General features: G+C 37.8%; 1 protein-coding gene across 2 annotated transcripts in view; it reads left to right on the plus strand.

Annotated features, from left to right (window-relative positions):
* Positions 1 to 12,690, plus strand: part of LOC121254637 (coatomer subunit beta-1) — a 31,677-nt gene that overhangs the window by 3,704 nt on the left and 15,283 nt on the right. Inside the window, exon 1 of one of the 2 annotated variants that reach the window (XM_041154761.1) lies at positions 11,501 to 11,709. The exons of the other annotated variant lie outside the window; for it this stretch is intronic. The gene's annotated coding sequence lies outside the window, so the exon portion shown is untranslated. Of the gene's footprint in view, positions 1 to 11,500; positions 11,710 to 12,690 lie in introns of those variants that run through there. 2 annotated transcript variants of the gene reach the window in all.

Raw genomic sequence — 12,690 nt, forward strand, 5'->3', positions numbered from 1 at the left:
TTAGCCATGCTTTTGCAAGTAAATTAATACTCACTAACTCAACTAGTAAAAATAAATTTGTTATGCGATTGTATCAACATGCTTTCATATGTTGTTAAAAGCATCTAGTTGATTCGTTTGTATTTGGGTATCTAGGATTTTGATATGGGGATTTCATTCACTTTGACTTTTGTTTTTGGTTTGATTCATGTAGAGTAGACAAATTGAGGTGAAAATCCACCCGACCTTGAGATAGTTGTCTAACACACCACATAACATGAGATATATCATATATTATATTCTTAGTGGCATAACCACGTTGTGCCAAATTTTTTAGAGAAATTCTATTTGCAGTCTCTATTTGAAAATTGCATGTGCAAGTCTTTCATTAAATGAAAAAAAGTACCATTTTGATAAGGATATTTTTTGTAATTTTGAAAAAAATTAAAGACAAAATTAACTAGGCTTGCAATTCAGTCTCCATTTGGAGACTGTACGTAGTATTGCTCAATTTTTTATATTTCAAAGAATTATATGTACATAGAAATTATTGCGTGCTGTCTAAAATTTTCTAAACTTTGTACAGAGAAATGCCGCTCTTCGATTTTTTTTTTTTTTTTTGTTCTATACGTTCCAAGCTTTATTTAATGAAAAATTCTATACACCATACTACCATCTCACTAAGTAAGATGTGACACATTTATCACCATTACATGATCATTTATTACATGTTCTTTATCATCTAATAGTGATGAATGTATCACATACTACTTAATATGATCAAAATAAAATGAAAATGTTGTGTATAACATTACTCTTAATATACCACATACTACTTATTTAATTTCTATATAGAGTTAATCTTCAAAACGGTCCATTTGTTTATCTTCAATAAACAACCCACCAATAGATAACTTACACGTAGCCTCTTCAGCATACCTGTCATATGCCCCCACCGCACGCATGCACGCAATGGATCCCTCATCCCCAAATGACCAATACCCAAATCAAAGTTATCCTCTTTGAACCCAAATCCTTAGTCAATCTATAATCTCCATACAACATACACAAATCAGACAAGATTACAGTGACTCCCTGAAATAAAACCACTGTGTTGGAGCTATAGTTGAGGCTCTTTTGTATGTGAAATATTTGGAGTCGATAAGGTTGGTGAAAATGGAGGGAGTACCACTAGGAGAGAGAGAGAGAAGGAAAATGTGTGAGAGCAAGCTAGTTGTGGTGGACCTCGAAGTTCATGCTATGGTAAGAGGGGATGATGAGACAGGTGGCTATGCCAAAGAACAATAATAGGTGTGGCATGGATGTAACTCCTTGAAGACCCATTTTTTGGAAGCCTGTGAAGCTAAGGCTCACTCAAGCATCTCGTCAAACACCTTACTAATGTCTAAAAGATGCAACCTCAGGTCTATTCCAATTGGATCTCCACGCAATGAAACAGAGAAAGTTGACTGCAGGTCTTCAAATTTCGTTTCCAAGACCTTTCGATTGGCCTTAATTTCACTGGTTCATCAGAAAATTGCAGGGGGAGAGGGATTCAGAGGGAGATAGTCTCGTTCATGAGGGAGAGGGATTTGGTGAGGGATTTTTCACGAGAGGAGAGGAATTTTCATGGGGGAGGATGTATTTTTGTGAAGGATTTCTGAAGGGAGGAAAAGCTTCACGAGAGAAGGACTCGGAGATTTCAGTTGGTCCAGACTCTAAGTTAGACCGGTTTGACACATCATATTCGTGTGGCTTGTGATTCCTAGACCAGATTAAGAATAGATTTTCTCATCATGTAAGTATGATGATGGGATCCCTTCAAATTTTTTTATTTTTATTTTTAGCCCCTAACAATTTTTTCAATTTTATAGGTAAATTCTAAAAAAAACTTAAAACTAAAATTAAATTTACAAGAAATAATAATTTTATTAATATAGACCCTAAAGTTCTTGATTATACGATACTAAGCTTTTTAAAAAGAACTTCAAAGTGAAATAAATATTAGAAGAATTATTTAAGTTTGACATTTTGTATGAAAAAATAGTTGAGCACTTATATCCCTTAGATTTCATGAAACAAGAATATTTATTTGAGACATCAATTGTAGCATTATATATTGAATGCGACACCAAAATATCCAGATTTTACATAAAATTTGTATAAACTAAAATATGAGGTAGAATAAAAATGAGTTTATGAAAAACCACCAATTAGTTTTTATTGAGAATAAAATTTCTAAACATATTTGTGAGGAGATTTTTCCCCCGGCCCAAAGGAATTTTCTAGGCCCAGCTGATTGAGAGGAGAACTCACTAGAAGATAAAATATGAGAGAATAAGAGGAGATAATAATGGACTAAGGCTTGGAAGTGTCAAGAGGCATGAGAAAGTAATGGCAGGAGAGGAAAATGAGGGATTTGACACAAAGTAGGGAAAAACAAGGTGTTAGGAGAGAAAGTAGGGAAGTGACTTAAAGCAAACTAAGGGCAGGAGATAAAAGGCAAGAAGAACCTACAGATAGGGGGTTCAACTTCTTTCGGACTGAGACTTCTTCCGACTTGGGGACTTCTTCTTCAACCTGCGAGCTCCATAGAGAACTTCTTCTCCAGCAAACAGGTCTACAGTTTCCATTGTACAGTGTGAAACGAGTGGTTATGAGAGACTGTAAACAAGCTCATTATATTGGAATCTCCCCTCCCCAAACCCCACTGGAGATAGGCTTAGTGCCAGACCATGTAAAACTATGTGCTCATCTCTCTTTATTTTCTATATTTAAATATTATTTATCGTAATGGATGTACACACCAACACCGTACGACTGCACTGGACACTGCCGGGGGCTCCACACAATACTGATCGAGGCCTAACTCGAATGACCCAAGTTGCTGAAACTTGGCCCAAAAGCGTGCGAAACACAACGTTAACAGTGGCGCCGTCTGTGAGATTGTTATAGGTCATGCGTATACTTCATATGCCCGCGATAACCTATTCCAGGTGACTCGAAAGTCAAGAACGAGATTTTTCTTCGTGTATACTGTCGAGATTTTTCTTTGGCACCGGAAGTGGAAGGAGGACAATTTTCCAGCATGCTAAATGATCTCCAAATGAGCAAATGGAAATATTCCAGATAGGTACTTTTGACTCTCTAATATTTTATTTTTATGTGTATTTAGCAAGGAATGGCGCCTAGTCATTTTTGCACAGACACAGAGCCAAATATCCCAGCTACTTAAGTTGTAAAATACTCAATTTTGAGCATACTTTATAATAATAATAATAATAAATAAATAAATAAAGAGAGAGAGAGGGGCTGGGATACACAGAACAATCATGTGAATAGTAGACAAGGACCCAGAGTGCACTGTGCACATAAGTGAACAATGCGCTGTTATGTGTATAGTGCATTGGAGCAAGTGGTCATGCATGGCACTGTTCATTTCAGCCGCAAGCCCAGACTACCCACTGGTGGCCTCCGCTCGGACCATCAGCAAGAAGTGATGTACGGAGGTACTGTGGTGCACTGCCTTCTACTCGTAAGATAGGAGCTCGACCTAGCCATGGCATGGCCAAGGAGGGATGCCGCTGGCCACCACCTGGCCTGCTTGAGTTATCTATGTACGTCGGGGCTACCTGTGACCACCGAAGTTGGCCAACGGCCGCCAGAGGCCTCACACCTTGAGTCACAATAATAGGATAATTTGAAGTGTAACGGCCTTGCCGTGGCGCAGTGCGAAAGTGGCACTGGTGGTTACATAGGTGACATAGGTCACAAGGTGACCGTCGGTGTTGTCTGTCCCCGTGGGGATGGTCTGTGACCACCCTTCATGGCGGGGACCCCCTCGCGCGCCCACACGCACGGAAATGCATTGGCAAGAAACTTCTCAGCCTAGCCTGGCTATGGCACAACAAGGATGACAGCGGCTCCCCCTTGACCCGTCAGCGTCTAAAGACTTCATTGGGTTGGCCTCTAACTACCCCTAACCAGCGGCAGCTCTAACATGAGCTACGTGCACTCCTGCAGATGCACGACCGTGCAACCTCCACGACCACTAACAGGCAGGCACTACATGGCCACTCTACACGACCATTCTATGCGGCCTCATCTCCTCTCCTCGGCCACGTGTTTCCTGGCCAGTGGCACCCTAGAAAGGTTCGCTCGTCGACCTCCACTCCTTGGCCACGCCACGAGCAGAAACTCCACATAAGTTCCACTACACGTCCGCCATGTGTTGCAATCAAGGACTACGCGGCCACTACATGTACTCCTCGACCATGTGCACCATGGCCAGTGGATGTACTCCTCGACCATTTGCATCATGGACAGCGGCCAGGCACACTGGACTCCACAACCCATGCGTTTGTCACCAAAAACCCATCGGCCAAAAACATCCAGACCCCACGGCCAGAGCACTTATCACCAACAACTCATCAACCGCCTGCTCTTCATCTGGAATTAACCTTATATGTGCTGGTTGCTAAACACAACAAAAAAAAATGGGAAGAAGGAGAAAGAAAAAGAGGAAAAGAAAGAAAAAAAAAAACGGAAGTAGAAATAAAAATGAAGAGCAAGGAAGAAAGGAAATGGCAAACATCAGCGGGCAGCTTTGGTCAAGCAACAACAAAAAAAAGAGAGAGGAAGAAGGAAAAAATTAAACAATAGCGGGCAAAAATCAATCATAGCAGCTATACGCTCCGATTTGTCCCAATCAAAACTCATGTGAATTTTGTTTTACTAATACAATTATTTCTTGTGGAGCGAAACATTAGTTGTACGACCCAACACGATATTTCCAATTAGCGTAACATGTAACGACAAAATCAACTAAGTTCCATCAGGAAAGTCAACTCCACTAAACGGGAACTCCATCAACAATTTACCTCCCCGCGAGGCAACAATTTGCCTCATCCCTCTTGTAGAGGAGTGTGGGTCGGTCCTCGGCAATCCGAAACTAAAAATTTACCTTCTTCGTAAGCTTCAACAGGTGGGAATGGGTTTAGTAACAGACTACCCGAATGACTTACCTCCCTATACGATATCATATGGAAAGGTAGGCCTAAAGGTTGCCTTGTCCCTCTTGCAATGGAGAGTGGGATCAGCCTTGCGGCTCCCTGAATGAATTACCCTAACCTATGTTGCGACGAAGTGTGAGATTAGTGCCAGCCTGACCACAATTTACCATTTTCTGTGATGTCACAGAGTGGAAGCATGTCCAGAGCAAACTGCCCAAACAACTTACCTCCCCACGAAGGATGATAGGCGAGCAGGCAACTCAGCCTCTGTGGCGCCCTCAATCTTCGCTTGGGATGGAACGGAGACTTAGAGCGTCGGGAAATGCAACACAAGGTTATATACCCCCGTACATGACAGTTACTATGTAATGCATCCTAGTATGCAACTAGCAATATACAATAATCGCAACGAAATTAAAAGGTGAAAGTATAACTTATGCCAGAATAACTAAAAACATTCCAATTTTATTAGTAATCATCAAGTTCAAAATACCAATATAGTATAGACTTAGTACAACTAAGAGTTAAAGTCAAATTATTCTTTTCATACGATCTAAAGTATGAAGGACTTAGGCTATAAGCATTAGGATTAAATCCAATTTTCTCTCAAGATCTAGCTCCTCCTCAATCATGCGGATCCAGCGCTCCATCTATCTCATCCTCCTCGAGTCCTAGCACAACTTTTATCATTTCAAGTGGAATGATAATGGTCCCATAAAGGGTGACATTTACTTGAAATATCAGTAAATTAAACAACCAACTTGTACAAAGATAAATTAAACATAAAGCATGATAAATATGCAATGCATGAGATGCAGAAAAATCAGTATGCATGTCTCCCATCCAGATTCCTTAACATTTTAGAAAAATGGAGACACGTGTTTTCATTTAGTAAACATTTTTGCCATCACTTTTGAAATCATGACTTCATCATTATTAGCAATTCATAATTAACATCATAACGTGTGGTAACGTCACAGTTCCCCATATGTATTGTGAGTACCTGTTGGTAGTCGTAGTACAATTCATGTTGAAACTTCATTTTCTATAGACTCGTTCTAAATGCATTGGTAAATATAACATAACATCATAATATCATAACGTGTACACCCACCAATTTTAGGCATCATAACATATTGATTTTGCTATGACGTTTTTTAAAAAGAACCCATTCGAAACCCGTTGACTGTTGTTTGTCAACCTAGGGGTTACCACTCCATTTTTAAACACTCCAGAGTGGATAGAGGAGTTCCACTAGGATAATTGCACATACTAGCCTTTGAGGTCATGACAAAAATTATTTTCATGCTACGCTTGAAAAATGTTTTTCATGATATGTGCATATGTGGTAAATTTTCATGCAAAAATGACATTTATAGTTGCAATATGCAAAAATGGTGAAAAATATCACATGTCATGTAAGTATGCACTCAATGTATCGTATAACATGATATTTTATACTCAAAATGATAATTGAAATATGAATGAAACATTTATTAATAATTCATAAATAATCTTTCAAGTGTAAGTTAGAGGTTAACTTATAAACTTCCTGAGTAATTCGAAAAAAAATCGTAGCTGCTGAAATCCAGTGCGAGCTAAGTTCGGATTAATACTTCTATGGTTGAGATTCAAAATCAAAAGTTTCAAAAATAGGTATTTACAAAAATACCTCTAGACTCTCAAAAATTGCCATTAATGCTCTAAATTTTTTCTAATTGCAAAAAAAATTCAAATTTAATCAAAATTCATGGACTTTATATTTTTTGCATTCTAAAGCCATCTATGCCCTTGTATTTTCAAAACTAAAAGTGAAACTTGCCCAAACAGTTCCAACTCGTGGCATGTACTCTAATTGATGCCTAAGTATGTTTTCAACTATTGATCCCTATGAATGGATGCATATGAGATTTTCTTTAATCACAAATGATCGCTAACATCTTTAATGACATAATGAAGGCTAATTATTGGATAATCAAGTTCATCCCAACATTTAATCATGGCTAAGATATCCTAAATCTTCATTTATTCAAAACCGATCCATACTTGATGATAAAATAAGATAGATTTAAAACCTATCATGACATGCTTTTAACCACAAATAAAATCTTCCATAATAATTCTAAAATAATATTAAATTATATCAAATCATGCTTAAGACATGTCATAGCTAAATTTCCACTTAAAATCATTTAATCATTCAAACCACTCTTTAAAGACTTGACTTTGAACTAAGCATGATAACAGTCTCAAAACTCAACCAAATGTTATACCAACACTTGGAAAAAAAGCTTGACATGCTAACTAAGATTAAGATTAAGAAAAATTACAAATTTCGTGGCTTTCCAAGCACTCAAGATAGTCTTACTCAAGAACACTCAAAAACTTACCAAAACTCACTCAGTTTTACTTTTTTTATCTCTAAGGGAGAGAAGTGCTTTCAAGACTCAAGAGGAAGCTTGGAGTTGAGGTGTGGAGTAAATGAGGAAGTGAGGAAGGTATTTATAGGGTTCAAGAGAGGAGGAGACATTGGCTTGGATGCTTGGTGATTGGGTGAAGTGGGTGGTGCACCAGTCTGGAAATTTTCTAGCTTGCTTTCCGTGGCTTATGTCACCTTATGCAGGGGGAATAATGGCTTGAAACGACCATGATTTATTCTTTCTGTAGCTAAAATGGTCCTATAGAGGTGTCTAGATCGTGGGGCATAATTCAGATGACCACAAGTCAATCAAACCACACTTGCAAACCGGTTGGTTCTGGTGGTTTTTGCTTGGCAATTTTTGAATTTGGTTTTGGATGGTTTTTGGGTGGGAAAATCTGAGCCAAATTCTCATGATGATCATGGGACCTCTTGGGGATTGGGTGATGATGGAGGTGCCATGGGGTGGTGGCTCAACCAAGGCAGATGGTTGGTTAAATTCCAACCCAACCGGTTCCCACTCAAACTAGATTAAGGTACAATTAGTTTGGCTTCTTGGTTTGGTTTGTGGAATCATTTTCGTCCAAGGCTAATTATGGGTTTGAAGGGGTCTCATGAGGTATCTAAGGATCATATTACCATTGAGGCCAAGCCACTAAAATATTGGGCCTAAGGACAAAACTGTCCAAGTACTCAAAGGTGATACACAATAGCCAATTGTTGCAAGTTTGGAGTTCGATATGTCATTTTCCTTAATGACATATGGGGAGGTTTAGCTAGGGTATTAGTAAGGTATAAATATGATGAAATGAAATAATCAATCAAGAAAAATTCAAATTAGAAGGTTAAGAAAAGATTAAATGAAATTAAGTTTCAAAGCATGGCTTAAAGTTCACTAACTTCAAGTATGATGGTTAATGTTCTTAGCCAATTTTGAAAATTTAATTTGGGTACTTAGGGTAAGATTTGGACTTAAAGAAACAATAGTATGGTGTATTGGACTTTCAAATTGAATAGTAAAATAAACCCAAACATGGCTTTGGGCCTTATGGGCTTAAAAGAGCCAAGTGTGTGGGTTTATGGCTTATGAGCTCTTGGGATTGAATGAGAGGGGCCTTATATCCAAATTTCTAGGGTTGAAAAGAAATCTCAAGATCCACTGAGATGGGTTTGAAAAGGTTTGACTTGGCCTAATTGGGCCATGGGTCCATTCTACACTAAGTTTGGCCCAAAGGCCTTATGCTTTTCTTAAGCTTGGGCCAATGCTAGTTACCAAATCTTGAATTTCTTATGGGCTTGGTTTCAAGGTTTCTTAGGCTAAGCCCATGAATGCACTAAGGTCCTAAAATCCTTACTAAATTCACTAATGGGCTTGCTTCTCTAATCCTTAGTTTAATGGTACTAAGTGCCAAGATTAAGGCTAACCTCACTATCAACTTTAATGTAAGTAATAACCTAAAATTAAAAACCTAATCTAGAATGCTTAAGGGTTGATCTAATGGTTAATTAAGCAGGGTGTTACAGCCTCCTCGTCCAGGAGAGCGGGACCAGCCTTGAGGCGGCCCTAATAATTTACCCCGACCCCTATTATGGTGAAGGAGTAGATCAGGCATGTCATTGTCCGAATTACCTCCCCGCGGGGCAACATAAGGAAATGTAGGCCTTAGAGGTTGTCTTATCTTTCTTGCGGCAGAGTACGGGTTAATCCTCAGCTACCAAAAGAAAAAAACTTGTACCTTTCTCATGAGCATCAATGGGCAGGAGCGGATTTAGTAACAAACTGCATGAACAAGTTACCTCCATGTGGGATATCATAGGGGAATGTAGGTCTAAAAGGTTGCCTTATCCCTCCCCAGTGGAGAGTGGGTTTAGCCTTGACGCTACCCGAATAATTACCTCGATTCCCACCGTGGTGAAGAAGTGGACCGGCCACATCGTTGTCCAAATTATCTTCTCGGGATAGAGAGAGGCAGTTTGACTTGAGGTATTCCAACCTCTTCCTGAAGAAGAGTAGGATGAGTTTATGGACCGCCTGAATAATGAAGAGAAAGACATGGAATTCATCAACAGAATCTACATCAACAAGATCACCATCAACAGCTTACCTTCCCATGAGGGAAAATGGAAAGGTAGGCCTTAAAGGTTGCCTTAACCCTCTTGCGGAGGAGTGCGGGTCAGCCTTTGACCACCCGAAGACAAAATTTCTACCAAAGAAAACTCCACCAGCTCCAACCTACCACCCCGCGAGGCAAAAGGGACGAGTCACGCCAAAGGTGACTCTATCCCTCTCGCTGAGGAGTGCGGGTTGGCCGTCGGCTATTCGATATATTTATCAGCAGAATCTCCATCAACAGAAACTTTAACAAAAGAATCTTCAACAAAAGAATCCTTAACAATGGAATCTCTATCAACGAAATCTCCACTAACGAAATTTCCATCAACAGAATCTCTACCAATGAAATTTCATCGAAAGAATCTTCACAAACAAAAACTAACTCTCTGACAATGCAGGAAGGAGTGAAAGGAAAAGACATCTAAGGAAATAGGAGCGAAAGGGAAAGGTGGCTAAAGAAATAGGAATGAAAGGAAAAAACGACAAAGGAAATAAATATGAAAGGAAAAGGCAGCTAAGGAAATATGAGCGAAAGGAAAATGTGGCTAAAGGGAATAGCTATGAAAAAGGCACCTAAAGTAAATAAGAAATGGAAGGAAAATAAGGTTAAAGGAAATCAGTAGGACAAATCGACTACATGAAGGTTCGGCGGGGTACAACCCTACCTAAAGACCGACAAGCGAAAAAATTGACTGCCCAGTAGAATGAGGCAAGGCAAATGGAAAATAGGCTAAAAAATTCCCATCAGACATGTTTGATAGGAATTAGCGGAGTAATTGTGAGATGATTTTTTCCCCCGCCCAAAGGAATTTCCTAGACCCAGTCGATTGAAGGGGGAACTCGCTAGAAGATAAAATATGAGAGAAGAAGAAGGGACAATAAGGGATTAAGGCTTGGAAGTGTTAGGAGGCATGAGAAAATAATGTCAGGAGAGGAAAATGAGGGATTTGACATAAAGTAAGGAAAAGTAAGGAAAAATAATGTGTCAGAAAAGAAAAGTAAGAAAGTGACTTAAAGCAAAAATGGGGCAAGAGATAAAAGACAAGGGGAACCTACGGATAGGGGGTTCAACTTTTTTCGGACTGGGACTTCTTTTGATTGGGGACTTCTTCTTCAATCTAAGAGCTCCAGAGAGAACTTATTCTCCAACGAGTAGAGCTACAGTTTCTATTGTACAATGTGAAATGAGTGGCTATGAGAGACTGTAAACAATCTCATTATAGTGAAATCTCCCATCCAGAAATGATAGGAAATGAGATGTATGGAGTTTTTTAAAGATGAGTAAAATTTAAGAGAAAATTATAAGAAGTATGATTCTTAGCTAAAATCTAGAGAGAATTATATAGAATCAGATGAAAATGCTCTAAAGACATGAATAAATATCTAAAAATAATTTCAAAATACATAAAATTAAAAATTAAGAAGAATATTTGAAAAAAATTATTGAAAAAACAAAGTTTTCAAATATATAAAAAATTCAGAAAATAAAAATAAATGAAAAAATAAAAAAATCTTGGTGTGGGGAAGTATTGACCCCTCTGTCCCAAAAAAAATATTAGGTACTCTGGGAATAAAGTGATATAATATTTAATTTATGTAATTTAATTTTAATTGACATGATATTCTATAACAGGATGTGAGTATAACGTGTGACGTGTCTATAATTTTTAGTTTGCTCAATCTGACCGCAGGTCATATTTAATATTTTTTTTAATTTTTTAATTTATATTTTTTTATCATTTTAAAATATTTTAATAATTATAAAAAAATATTAATATACAAATAATCACTTACTTAAATATTAAGTAAAAAAAATTAAAAAAAAATATATGAGATGTCAAAATGAGTAGACAAAATATCATTTTTCTTTTTTAAAAACCTTATAATTTCTCTCACGGTAATGGAATTACGTTTAAAGTCCTTTTTCTTTTTTATTATCTTTTGTTGGCCCTTGTTCTTTTTCGAATTTACCTTCAAGGGCTTTTCGAGCAAGCGAACAGTAGAAACTAGAAAGACTCTTGATAGCGGAGAGCAATTTGGTCGTTCCCAGGAACAAATTACAACACAATATAAATAAATAAATAGGCAAACATTTCAGATCTTATTTTGCAATCATTTCTGCACTCGGAGCTCACGCATCGCTCCTGTTCCCTCGAATCCCCCCTTCTAGCATCTCATCCCAAAAGGTAACATTTCGTCTCTCTCACTCTCTCTCCCTATGTTATTGTTTTTTAACTTTAAAGATCGCTTGAAATCGCGGATTCACCTTCTCCTTAGATGTTTAGAAATTCGAAGAAAATTGAGAAGAAATTGAAATCCGAATCTCGTTTTTTTTTTTCCGTTGTTATGGTGTCTCTGTTCAATCTTAATGTTGAGATGGTATGTTTTCTTTTCTTCTCCTTCCCTACATTTTGTCGGAGACCATACATACTGTCATTGTGTCTTAGATTTTTTCCGTAATTGAAGTGGTGAATTGGTGTCGCATATGGATTCTTGATCTGATATTCGAGAATCCAAATAGAGAGACCGTATTTTCCGGATTGCATTTTGATACTTGATCTTATACCGTGTTCTATTCTCCTTTTCCTACATTTTCTTGGCTATCGATTAGATCTAGTCCAGTATTCGTTATCAGTCAAAAATTATTGGGTTTTGCTTTAGAATTTGAACATTAGATCTTATGTTGTCGGGATATGCTGTGAATATAAGTTCGCCTCCTCTTTCTCCTCTGGTTGATGGGCAATTACGGTTTCTTCATTTCTTTCGGTTCTGTAAGATCTCTTTTTCAATGCCATGACTCTGGCTCTCTGCTTCTCGAATCTGTTTCCAGGAATTTTTTTTTTTTACTTAGCTCTCTTTTGATGTCCTTTCCTCTTTTTTGTTTTTTTGGAAACGCTTCATCATCTGGTCAGAGCGGATTAGATCAAATTCCCTCATCACTCGTTCCCTTGAAGTGATATTGATTGTGTTGCTGCGTTTTTTGAGAATCTCTCCCTCAGTTCTTTGCTTCTTTGGGAAAACAACGGAGCAACTAGATTTTATTTTTTATGTAAAATGAATTTTCATTTTATCTTTGTTTGTTTTTACCTATAAAAAAAATTTATATTTTTTCTTTTCTTGGAACCTATCATGTCTGGTGAAAATTTAAAAGTTCAATGGAAAGAGTC

Source organism: Juglans microcarpa x Juglans regia, chromosome 1D (genome assembly GCF_004785595.1).
Source record: "Juglans microcarpa x Juglans regia isolate MS1-56 chromosome 1D, Jm3101_v1.0, whole genome shotgun sequence".
Taxonomy (NCBI): domain Eukaryota; kingdom Viridiplantae; phylum Streptophyta; class Magnoliopsida; order Fagales; family Juglandaceae; genus Juglans; species Juglans microcarpa x Juglans regia.